The 12,929-nt window shown below is 35.2% G+C and overlaps 1 protein-coding gene across 2 annotated transcripts in view; it reads right to left on the bottom strand.

Moving 5' to 3' along the window:
* Window positions 1-12,929, bottom strand: part of UBE2J1 (ubiquitin conjugating enzyme E2 J1) — an 873,843-nt gene that overhangs the window by 187,390 nt on the left and 673,524 nt on the right. The gene's annotated exons all lie outside the window — the stretch shown is intronic.

Raw genomic sequence — 12,929 nt, forward strand, 5'->3', positions numbered from 1 at the left:
AAAGAAGGGTCACTCAAAACAGCAAGTAAACCTGCAACAGTCCACTTTTTATGTAGATGGTGGGTGTGTCAGTTATTGGTAAAAAGATTGATGCAGTAGATTTACTGGCAAGAAATGAAGTGTCTTGTACTGTTCGGACCACTGAGCTCAAAGTAGACACTGGTTCAAAGTGCAATGTTATGTCTGCAGATACTTTTACAAGGGTCACAGCCGGTGAACAACTAAATGTGACTAGTTGTGCAAAGCTTGTTGCTTATTGAGGTGAAGAAATTCAAACTGAAGGCTCAGTATTGCTTTCACATTATGTGGCCAAGAACTGTTATAGCCTATTATTCTATGTAATTCGAAGACCTGTGCAGTCATTATTGGGACAGTTTGAGAATGAATCTGCTTTCTTTTACCAAAGAAGGTCATCAAATAAGCATGTGTCCCAGTTCTAGCTTCACTAACACTATTTTCTCAGAGTATGTTGATGTTTTTGATGACAAGTTGGGAAAACGTCTGGTGGTATATTCTATGAAACTAGACCCAGAGATCAGTCCAGTGGTCAGACCAGCAAGAAAAGTTCCCACAACTATGCAGCGTAAAGTGTCAAAGCTCAGTGGGATAAGTTGTAATTTGTCCAGTTACACAACCTACCAAATGGGTGTCGTCCATGGTAGCAGATCATGAAAAAGGTTCAGATGAAATCAGAATATGCAATTACCCAAGAGATTTGAACACAGTATTGAAGAGGCTGTATCACCCTATGCGTACAGTCAAAGAAGTCACAGCCCTGATACCAAATGCCACTGTTTTTTCTGTCTTGGATGCAGAGAGTTCATTTTGTCAAGTGATGCTTGGTCACAAATCTTCACTACCGACTACATTTACTACCCCATTTGGAAGATATAGATTCCTCAGGATGTCATTTGAAATAAATTGTGCAAGTGAAGTCTTTCAGCGTGCAATGGAGCAATTTGTTTCAGGTTATCCTTGTGCCACAATAGTAGATGATTTACTGGTCGGAGGCAATGGTGAGGCAGAGCATGACAAATCTTAAAGAGAGTTCTAGACAAAGCATGTCAAGCGAACTTAAAGCTCTATCCTCTGAAGTGCAAACTCAGGCTACCAGAAGTTACATATGTGGGTCATTTATTTACAAATGTTGGTTTGAGACCAGACCTGTCCAAGCAAGCAGCCATTCTTGAAATGCCAGCACCAGATAATGTGCAAGCTCTACAACATTTTCCTGGTACGGTCAACTATTTAGGCAAGTTTATACCAGACTACAGTGAATTGACAGTGCCTTTGGGAGCACTCACACGTACAAATGTTATGTGGTCATGGCCAGAACAACACCAGAAAGCATTTCAAGTTCTTAAACAGAAAATTGCTACTCCACCAACATTCAGGTACTATGATGTCAACAAACCAGTAACTCATTTCTATGATACTTCAAAATTTGGTTTAGGTGCAGTTATTCTTCAAGAAGGCAGACCAGTAGCCTGCGCATCTAGAAGACTTACCCAAAATGAGATGCACTATGCTCAAATTGAAAAGGAACTTTTGGGACTAGTGTTTGCATGTTCCAAGTTTCATGATTATATCTATGGTTGAGATATCCAGATTGAAACTGATCAACCTTTGGTTACTATTTTAGAGAAACCTATGCATTCAGCACCAGCGAGATTACAAAGAATGATGCTTAAATAGCAAATGTACAACTCTGAAATGGTCTATACGAAAGGCAAACTTCTTTATCTGGCTGATACCTTATCCAGATTGCCCAGAACTACAAAGGAACAGCTTCACGCAGACAATTTTGATTTTGATGTCATGGAAGTGCTTAATTTTTTCTACCACAAGACTTGATGAGCTACAAGATCATACGATGACTGATGCAGTTTTGCAAAAGTTCAATCACTACATCAATGCTGGATGGACGTCAAAGCAATCCAGTGTATCACCCGATGTGCAACCTTACTTTCCTTACAGAGATGAGTTGTTAATGGAAGATGGCATTATTTTCAAAGGTCCTAAAATTGTTGTTCCTGCTTCTTTATAACAAGAGTATATCCAGATTTTGCATCATGGTCACCCAGGTTCTGAATCTACTAAGAGAAGGGCAAGAGGACTTGTATTTTTGACTTCTCTAGCGAAAGACATTAATTCACTACTTTCTTCCTGTTCAGTATGTAATAATACTAAACTGCATTTGCAAAAAGAACCACTTCAGCGAAGTCAAATTCCAGAACTACCTTGGTCAATAGTAGCTACTAACCTATTCAAGTGGAACAATCAACATTACTTAGTACTGGTAGACTCATATTCAAATTAGTTTGAGATCGATCTACTACCTAACCAAACTTCTACTACAGTCATTACTAAGTTGAAATGCCATTTCTCAGTCCATGGCAGTCCACAGAAATTAATCTCTGACAATGGTGCTCAATTTACCAGTCAATTGTTTCAGAATTTTGCAAGAGAGGGACTTCATACATGTTATTAGTAGTCCAGAGTATCCACAATCAAATGGACTTGCTGCATGTACAGTACAATGTGCAAAGCAATTACTTGAGAAGTCAAAGCGTGATAATACAGAAATGATAATACAGATGTTTATTTGAATCTCCTCAATCTCAGAAACATAACCCATGACAATATACTTGGCTTATCTGCTCAGGGACTTCTATCCAGGGAAACCAGAACAACATTGCCCATCAGTTCTAGTTTATTGAGGCCTAAAGCTAAACACAACAAAGCCATTAGAGCCCAGTTATTTAAAAAGCATTATTTTCATAAGTCCAGTTATGACAAAACAAGCAGATTTCTTCATCCACTGAAAGAAGGAAAAACAGTTAGGATACAAACAGCGAAAGGTTTCAGCTGGATTGGTCAAGTAACGAGTATATGTGCAGAGCTGAGATCCTATTTTGTTAAATCGAAGGGTGTGTAGTACAAGAGAAAGCGCAGACATCTTCCTGTAGCAGAACCAACATCACAGCATTGTTCCTATGACAAAGACTCTTAACGCTCAAAGCAATCCAGATGATATTACTGTTCCAGAATGTGTCTTGACTCCTGATACTGTTCCAGCAGATGGTCGCAAGAATGAACAGTCAGCAGAGACAATTCCAGTTGATAAACCAGATCCCAAATTTTATGTCACACGATATGGTCGCATCTCAAACCCTGGTGTGAAATACACAGCAACTTGGGCATAGTTGTATATATATGTACCTAGCTTTGTATAACTGCATGATGAAAATTATTCCTGTGTAAATTGCATATTTATTAATACCAGTGACAACGTCTGACTCATTTCTCAAAGAGGGAGGATGTAGATTAACAGGTGCGCTGTCCCTTTAAGAAGCATTTCTAAGTCTGTGTGTGCATATACATTCCAATCACATGATGTGAAGTTGTTCAATCTCGCCATTTGTTCTTTACACGTGGGTTCGGAGCCGATCCATCGGCTCCAAGTCGGCCGCTTTCCAAGCTCAATATCTTTGAGTAGTTCGAGGCACAGTCTCTATCCCACAATGCTCTCCTACCAACCCCAGATCTAGTTTGCTGCTGCAACGGATTGCACGATCTTCGGAGGAAGCTCGGGCCAGTAACCTTTTTTTCTTCTTAGAAGAGTATATATTTAGCTATCAGGGATCTGATATATGTGAGATTTTTAATATTTCTTGTAATTGTTGTTTCAGTGAAAAGGAACCAAGGAAACGAATAAAAAAATAAAATGAATTGTCAGGTTAGGCAGGAAAACCAGGTACTCCAGGGTAATCGTTGTAGAATAAAATATCCACTTTATTCACAGTAAACTACGATGTACAGCAACCAACAAAGGAAAGTTTTAGCGCTTTCATCTCTGACTGAGACTTCATCAGAAACCATTAATGAAACAAGAAAACTCATTTAAATATCTCATACAATTAACTTTACTGTGATGTCATAAATTAAAATTAGTTGATTATTATTTAAAGAAATATGAGCCTGGTTCACTTATTGTAAACAAAATACATCAATAAAATATATTATGAATATTTAAAAATAAGAATGCATATTGTAATAAATATTACTATTGATAAATACTAAACAAACTTCATAAATAGAAATATTATAAATAAACTTTTTTTAAAAAAAAAAAAAAATTTATGTTTAAAATTAAACATCAAGATAACATCTAAACATCACAGTTTATATGAATTTCATAAATATAGTATATGCATTATAATGAATGTATGTTTCTTTGTTATATATGAATCATTAAATTTATATTATTGTTTGTTATTGTTATTATACAAATGTATATCAAATATCATTTGCTCTTTCTACCAAAAAAGGTACTAGAGAAACGTGGTCATTTAACCCAGGTGGAAACATAGATGCCAACTTGTATTGCCAACAACTTTCTTTTTTCTTTAAAATGTTTTTCCAGTCCCCACCTCTTAGATCTATATTTACCACTTCAAGAATACCAAAAACAAATTTATCAAAATTAGCACAAGTGATACTATGTCTATACAAGGCATTAGTACTTTTAGAATTCTTTATATCATTCAAATGTTCATATATTCTATGTTTTAATGCCCGTTCAGTTTTACCCACGTAGAAATTTTTACAAAAATTGCACAGAGCCAAATAGACAACTCCCTTGGTGTTACAGTTACCCTTCTTGAAAAACACTTTACTTTTTACACAGTTATTCAAAACTATACACTGTTCCTGATTAATGTACATACAGTAATGACACATTCCACATTTTTTGGTACCTTGTGTAACTAAGGTGGTAATTTGTTTGTTTTCCAACAATTGTTTTATGTTGTACCCTACTTTATTTACAAACCTAGGTTTACCGCCCATCTTGTTAAAAACTTCATCATTAGTTCTAAAAAATATTCCAGTTTTTTTGATAAATTTTTCGAATTTTATCAGATCTAGAGTTATACTGCAATACACAAGCTGTATTGAAATAGTTAACATTTTTTATTTGATTATCAATACTTTGACTGGAATTTTCACTAAGAGTTTCACTGTTTCCCAAAAGGGGTAGGTATTTCATCCCCCATTCTCTGTATATGTCGTTTAAAATAGAATGAATTAAATCCATAGGGTACCCACGTTCGAGAAACATTTCACTTAAATAGTGAAATTCCTCGAGTAAATCCTCTTTGTTAGAAGTCATTCGTGCTACTCTAATGGCTTGTCCTTTAATAATGCCAATTTTTTGTGTTAGAGGATGACTACTATCAAAATGTAAATATGCATTACAGAATGTCTTTTTTCTGTATACCTGTGACTTATATTTTCTTTCTTTTATATCTTTAGAAATCCAAGTATCTAAAAAATTCATCCCTAAAGTATCATACTGAAAAGTGAAAGATAAAAAATTAGTACTTTTGTTGATATAGTCAATAAATAAGGGAATTTCTTCCTCTGAACCACCCCATAAAATAAATATATCGTCAAGGTATCTGAGATATAATTTTATTCTGGACATATATTGACTTTCAAAAATGTGTTCCAATTCCCAACCTAACAATACCAGATTCGAGTACACAGGGGAACACGTTGCACCCATTGGTACTCCCTTAATTTGTTGGTAAAACTCCCCCTCAAAACACAAATAATTGTTGTCCAAGACTAGTCCCATAAGTTCACAAATCAAGTTAGTTTTGTCATTGTCTAAATCAGAAAATCTAGACAATACTTCATCTAAAAGGACCAGTCCTTCAACTTTGGGAATACAAGTGAACAAGTCTTTGACATCCACAGTAAGAAAAATGTATGCCTCATCATATAATGTAGGTTGAATTCATTTCAAAAATTCCCACGAATCTTTGAGAATATGGGGAACCTGACGTATTATATGTTGTAGATGGAAATCTATATACACTGTAAGTGGATGTATCTTTGATCCCTTAGCTGCAACAATAGGTCTAAATGGGGGGTTTTCGACATTCTTATGTATTTTAGGTATCCCGAAAAAAACGGGAATCTTGGGATGTTGTCTGTACAGAAATTCATACTCATCTCTGGTGATTCTTCCATCTAGTAAATATTCCTCTAAATAACTATCAATTCTTGAACTAGATATATTTATTTGATTCTTAGAAACATTAGTATAGGTATTCTCATCCAACAATAAATTCAACATTTCACAGGAATAATCCATACTGCGAAAAATTACTATCCCACCCCCCTTATCAGGAACCATAATACGAATGTTGCTATCACTTCTTAAATCATTAAGTAATATAAATTCCTTCTTAAATTCCATTCAGTATGTCTACTTTGTTTGAATTCTTTGTAAATATCTTCCATAACTAATTTTTCAAAAACTTCTATTAAGGGATGAAGAGGTGGATTGTAAACACTTTTCTTTTTTAATCCAGTATAATTGATGTCATTTGATAAAGATGGACTATCTAATTGATTTTGACTAATCACAAAATTTAATTTTCTAGTGTACAACTTCAAAGATATTATATTGTCCACTAAACTTCCATTGTTAGAAGGGATGAATTTTATACCTTTGGAAAATAAAGTAAAGTGTTCTTTACTGATAACTCTATCTGAATAATTATATATACTAAAACCTTGATATTGAAAATGGCTTGAATTAGTGTTATGAATCATTGATGAATTTGTTACAGAGTGTACATCTACTGGTAATTCCTGTACTGGGAGTATTGATTCTTCCTCTGGGGGTAATACATTTTGTTGTACTCTCTCCTTCCTTCGTGTAATACTGTGCCAGTCTCTCTGAGCGTCTGATAATGGGAAAATCCTCATCATACTGGGGATCAACATTTACACCTTCCCCTCCCCATTCTTCATTCTGCATATCTACCCTGTTCACATTTTTCAAACTGTAACTGTCTGTTTGTTCATCATTAACTTGACCATGTAAGGCATAATCCCTTCTCCCATTGACTTGTTGATAAGGTGAAGGCTTAAAAATATATGCCCTATTGTTGTTATAACTTTTTTGATCTCTATCTAGTTTTCTTTTTTTCTTCTGATAGATATTATAACATCTACTATCCACTTTGTCTAATATTTTGAAATATAATGCACTGTGATGTGAGAATAACAAATCACTTTTGATCTTACTATCAAGGCTTTTTACCTCACTTAAAATACATTCCCTTTCTTGTTCATAATAATGTAGTGTTTTTGACATAAGTCCCAAACCAAATTCATTAAAAAATTCTGTATAATCTGATATAATTTCATCAGTATAATTGATTCCAAAAGGAAACCAATAAATTCTTAAAACCTGAGGTACAATTTTTAGATCTATACATTGTTTAAAATAGGCAATGTCCATTTCCACCGTTTTAAACTTAAACATTCTCTTTTCCAGTAAAAAAATCAAGTCTTTGACCGAAGATTTATGCATTAAATTATCCATAGTATTGTTGTTTGGAATGCCCCTCCGGCTGTTGTCCGAAGAAAAAGAAAAATGTTTACCGAAAACACTGTCAAATTTATTTTTAGCTTCAGCCTGAGAAGAAGACATATTAGTAATAACCCGTTCATCTGAAACACCATTGTTACAGTTATGTACTAAACCCGCCTGGTTAGCAGTCAAAAAAACAGTACCTTTTTTAGGGCGTACAACTGTGCTGCGAGAATCCGGATTCATATTATTGGAACTAGCCAAAATAGGAGAAGTTTGCAACACCGGTGTTAAAAATAAATTTGACAGTGTTTTCGGTAAACATTTTTCTTTTTCTTCGGAACAGCCGGAGGGGCATTCCAAACAACAATACTATGGATAATTTAATGCATAAATCTTCGGTCAAAGACTTGATTTTTTTACTGGAAAAGAGAATGTTTAAGTTTAAAACGGTGGAAATGGACATTGCCTATTTTAAACAATGTATAGATCTAAAAATTGTACCTCAGGGTTTAAGAATTTATCGGTTTCCTTTTGGAATCAATTATACTGATGAAATTATATCAGATTATACAGAATTTTTTAATGAATTTGGTTTGGGACTTATGTCAAAAACACTACATTATTATGAACAAGAAGGAATGTATTTTAAGTGAGGTAAAAAGCCTTGATAGTAAGATCAAAAGTGATTTGTTATTCTCACATCACAGTGCATTATATTTCAAAATATTAGACAAAGTGGATAGTAGATGTTATAATATCTATCAGAAGATAAAAAGAAAACTAGATAGAGATCAAAAAAGTTATAACAACAATAGGGCATATATTTTTAAGCCTTCACCTTATCAACAAGTCAATGGGAGAAGGGATTATGCCTTACATGGTCAAGTTAATGATGAACAAACAGACAGTTACAGTTTGAAAAATGTGAACAGGGTAGATATGCAGAATGAAGAATGGGGAGGGGAAGGTGTAAATGTTGATCCCCAGTATGATGAGGATTTTCCCATTATCAGACGCTCAGAGAGACTGGCACGGTATTACACGAAGGAAGGAGAGTACAACAAAATGTATTACCCCCAGAGGAAGAATCAATACTCCCAGTACAGGAATTACCAGTAGATGTACACTCTGTAACAAATTCATCAATGATTCATAACACTAATTCAAGCCATTTTCAATATCAAGGTTTTAGTATATATAATTATTCAGATAGAGTTATCAGTAAAGAACACTTTACTTTATTTTCCAAAGGTATAAAATTCATCCCTTCTAACAATGGAAGTTTAGTGGACAATATAATATCTTTGAAGTTGTACACTAGAAAATTAAATTTTGTGATTAGTCAAAATCAATTAGATAGTCCATCTTTATCAAATGACATCAATTATACTGGATTAAAAAAGAAAAGTGTTTACAATCCACCTCTTCATCCCTTAATAGAAGTTTTTGAAAAATTAGTTATGGAAGATATTTACAAAGAATTCAAACAAAGTAGACATACTGAATGGAATTTAACTAAGAAGGAATTTATATTACTTAATGATTTAAGAAGTGATAGCAACATTCGTATTATGGTTCCTGATAAGGGGGGTGGGATAGTAATTTTTCGCAGTATGGATTATTCCTGTGAAATGTTGAATTTATTGTTGGATGAGAATACCTATACTAATGTTTCTAAGAATCAAATAAATATATCTAGTTCAAGAATTGATAGTTATTTAGAGGAATATTTACTAGATGGAAGAACCACCAGAGATGAGTATGAATTTCTGTACAGACAACATCCCAAGATTCCCGTTTTTTTCGGGATACCTAAAATACATAAGAATGTCGAAAAACCCCCATTTAGACCTATTGTTGCAGCTAAGGGATCAAAGATACACCCACTTACAGTGTATATAGATTTCCATCTACAACATATAATACGTCAGGTTCCCCATATTCTCAAAGATTCGTGGGAATTTTTGAAACAAATTCACCCTACATTATATGATGAGGCATACATTTTTCTTACTGTGGATGTCAAAGACTTGTTCACTTGTATTCCCAAAGTTGAAGGACTGGTCCTTTTAGATGAAGTATTGTCTAGATTTTCTGATTTAGACCATGACAAAACTAACTTGATTTGTGAACTTATGGGACTAGTCTTGGACAACAATTATTTGTGTTTTGAGGGGGAGTTTTACCAACAAATTAAGGGAGTACCAATGGGTGCAACGTGTTCCCCTGTGTACTCGAATCTGGTATTGTTAGGTTGGGAATTGGAACACATTTTTGAAAGTCAATATATGTCCAGAATAAAATTATATCTCAGATACCTTGACGATATATTTATTTTATGGGGTGGTTCAGAGGAAGAAATTCCCTTATTTATTGACTATATCAACAAAAGTACTAATTTTTTATCTTTCACTTTTCAGTATGATACTTTAGGGATGAATTTTTTAGATACTTGGATTTCTAAAGATATAAAAGAAAGAAAATATAAGTCACAGGTATACAGAAAAAAGACATTCTGTAATGCATATTTACATTTTGATAGTAGTCATCCTCTAACAAAAAATTGGCATTATTAAAGGACAAGCCATTAGAGTAGCACGAATGACTTCTAACAAAGAGGATTTACTCGAGGAATTTCACTATTTAAGTGAAATGTTTCTCGAATGTGGGTACCCTATGGATTTAATTCATTCTATTTTAAACGACATATACAGAGAATGTTGGATGAAATACCTACCCCTTTTGGGAAACAGTGAAACTCTTAGTGAAAATTCCAGTCAAAGTATTGATAATCAAATAAAAAACGTTAACTATTTCAATACAGCTTATGTATTGCAGTATAACTCTAGATCTGATAAAATTCGAAAAATTTATCAAAAAAACTGGAATATTTTTAGAACTAATGATGAAGTTTTTAACAAGATGGGTGGTAAACCTAGGTTTGTAAATAAAGTAGGGTACAACATAAAACAATTGTTGGAAAACAAACAAATTACCACCTTAGTTACACAAGGTACCAAAAAATGTGGAATGTGTCATTACTGTATGTACATTAATCAGGAACAGTGTATAGTTTTGAATAACTGTGTAAAAAGTAAAGTGTTTTTCAAGAAGGGTAACTGTAACACCAAGGGAGTTGTCTATTTGGCTCTGTGCAATTTTTGTAAAAATTTCTACGTGGGTAAAACTGAACGGGCATTAAAACGTAGAATATATAAACATTTGAATGATATAAAGAATTCTAAAAGTACTAATGCCTTGTATTGACATAGTATCACTTGTGCTAATTTTGATAAATTTGTTTTTGGTATTCTTGAAGTGGTAAATATAGATCTAAGAGGTGGGGACTGGAAAAACATTTTAAAGAAAAAAGAAAGTTGTTGGCAATACAAGTTGGCATCTATGTTTCCACCTGGGTTAAATGACCACGTTTCTCTAGTACCTTTTTTGGTAGAAAGAGCAAATGATATTTGATATACATTTGTATAATAACAATAACAAACAATAATATAAATTTAATGATTCATATATAACAAAGAAACATACATTCATTATAATGCATATACTATATTTATGAAATTCATATAAACTGTGATGTTTAGATGTTATCTTGATGTTTAATTTTAAACATAAAATTTATTTTTTTAAAAAAAAAGTTTATTTATAATATTTCTATTTATGAAGTTTGTTTAGTATTTATCAATAGTAATATTTATTACAATATGCATTCTTATTTTTAAATATTCATAATATATTTTATTGATGTATTTTGTTTACAATAAGTGAACCAGGCTCATATTTCTTTAAATAATAATCAATTAATTTTAATTGATGACATCACGGTAAAGTTAATTGTATGACATATTTAAATGAGTTTTCTTGTTTCATTAATGGTTTCTGATGAAGTCTCAGTCAGAGATGAAAGCGCTAAAACTTTCCTTTGTTGGTTGCTGTACATCGTAGTTTACTGTGAATAAAGTGGATATTTTATTCTACAACGATTACCCTGGAGTACCTGGTTTTCATGTTGTTTCAGTGAGTTAACTGTATAATATTTTTTGTCTTTCTAATTCGGAGCAGTTGCCCCTAGGCCTTTAGCCTTTCTTTAGTTGCGTTTTACAGGGCTCTGTCAAATTTAATTCCCTATCCCCTCTTGTTCACAGGCGCTATTAGATTTGTTGTATCTGAACGTTTTTTTGTGACACGACTATTTAAAATAATACTTTAGTCAATTGCAGTTCAGGGATCTGAACTTTCTAGGAGTTCTTAGCGGATTATTGACATTATTGTTGATCAGGGATCTGATATTTGTGTGTTTTCTTTGATATCATGTCTGAGAAAAAAAAAATCAGGATTTAAGAGGTGTGACTGTGGACAGAAGATGTCCATCACCGATAACCACGTTTCATGTGTGCACTGCTTGGGTCCACTACATTTGCAAGAGGATTGCTCTATCTGCCATTCCTTCAGTGGCAGGGTTTTGTTAGAAAGGCGAAGGAAATTGGTGGATAGAGGGCTGTTGAAGCCAGACTTTCAAGAAGCACTAAACATGAATGACCAGACCTCCAAGTCCTCGAAGGGGTCGAAGTCTTCTAAGGTGTCATCAGAGCACAAGTCTTCTGCTCCGAGCACCACTGGAAGACTCGGTCGCTGGCTCCGCAGCCTTCGGAGCCGTGCACTGAACTCTTACTTCTGAGCCAAATCACAGTGTTGGAGCCCATGTCGGAAGTTTTAAAGTCCCCCATCCTTAGGTCGGTGGCTTCTTCGGCTCCTTCGACCCATTCTTCCGGTACCCTTTCCGACATTGATGTGGACCTCGTGGTGCAGAGGCTTTTGGTGAACCCGGCCCTGGCCAAATTGCTTTCAGCTTCGTCCCAACTGACTTCGAAGCCTACGACTCCCCCTGCACGATTTCTGTTCCTCCTCTGAGGTCAGTTGAGCCTTCGGAGCCGGAAAGAGTGGATCTGATAGTGGTGGAACCCTCGGAGCAGAGGCCTGTTCCAGTGCCCTCTGCCCCATCGACCTTGACTTCTTCAGTCAGCCAACACTCTCTTGCTGGTTCCGGGGGGGAGAGAGTTGAACCAAAGCTTCGGTCCCGACTCTCCCTCTCGGGGCTTCGGCGCAGATGAGTTCGGCTCCATCCTCCGGTTCAGAGCCCATGGTCTCGGCCCCTGGGAGGTTGCCATCTTCTTCGGAACCGGCGGACTCCTTGGGTCAGGAAACCGGTGCCTTCGATGCCATGAGGAGGGTCATGTCTGCAAAGACCCTTACCTCTTCGGATCTTTCATCTTCCTCCCCTAAAGGGCCACGTTCTGTCCCTACACCACAGGTCCCTACCAAACGTCAAGACCCAGAGCCTCAGGTAACCCTATTGGGTGACCCCTGCTTGACGGAGACTTCACCAGATGCCCCAACTGATGAAGTCCCTAGAAAGAGTGTGTGCAAGAGGAGGCATTTGGATTCCCCTCAGGAATCATTAACATCAGACAGCGACTTAGAGGAATCAGAAGCGTCCCCACGGTCCTCTTCTGAG

This window comes from Protopterus annectens, chromosome 1.part0, assembly GCF_019279795.1.
Source record: "Protopterus annectens isolate FY-2018-M chromosome 1.part0, PAN1.0, whole genome shotgun sequence".
Lineage (NCBI taxonomy): Eukaryota > Metazoa > Chordata > Ceratodontiformes > Protopteridae > Protopterus > Protopterus annectens.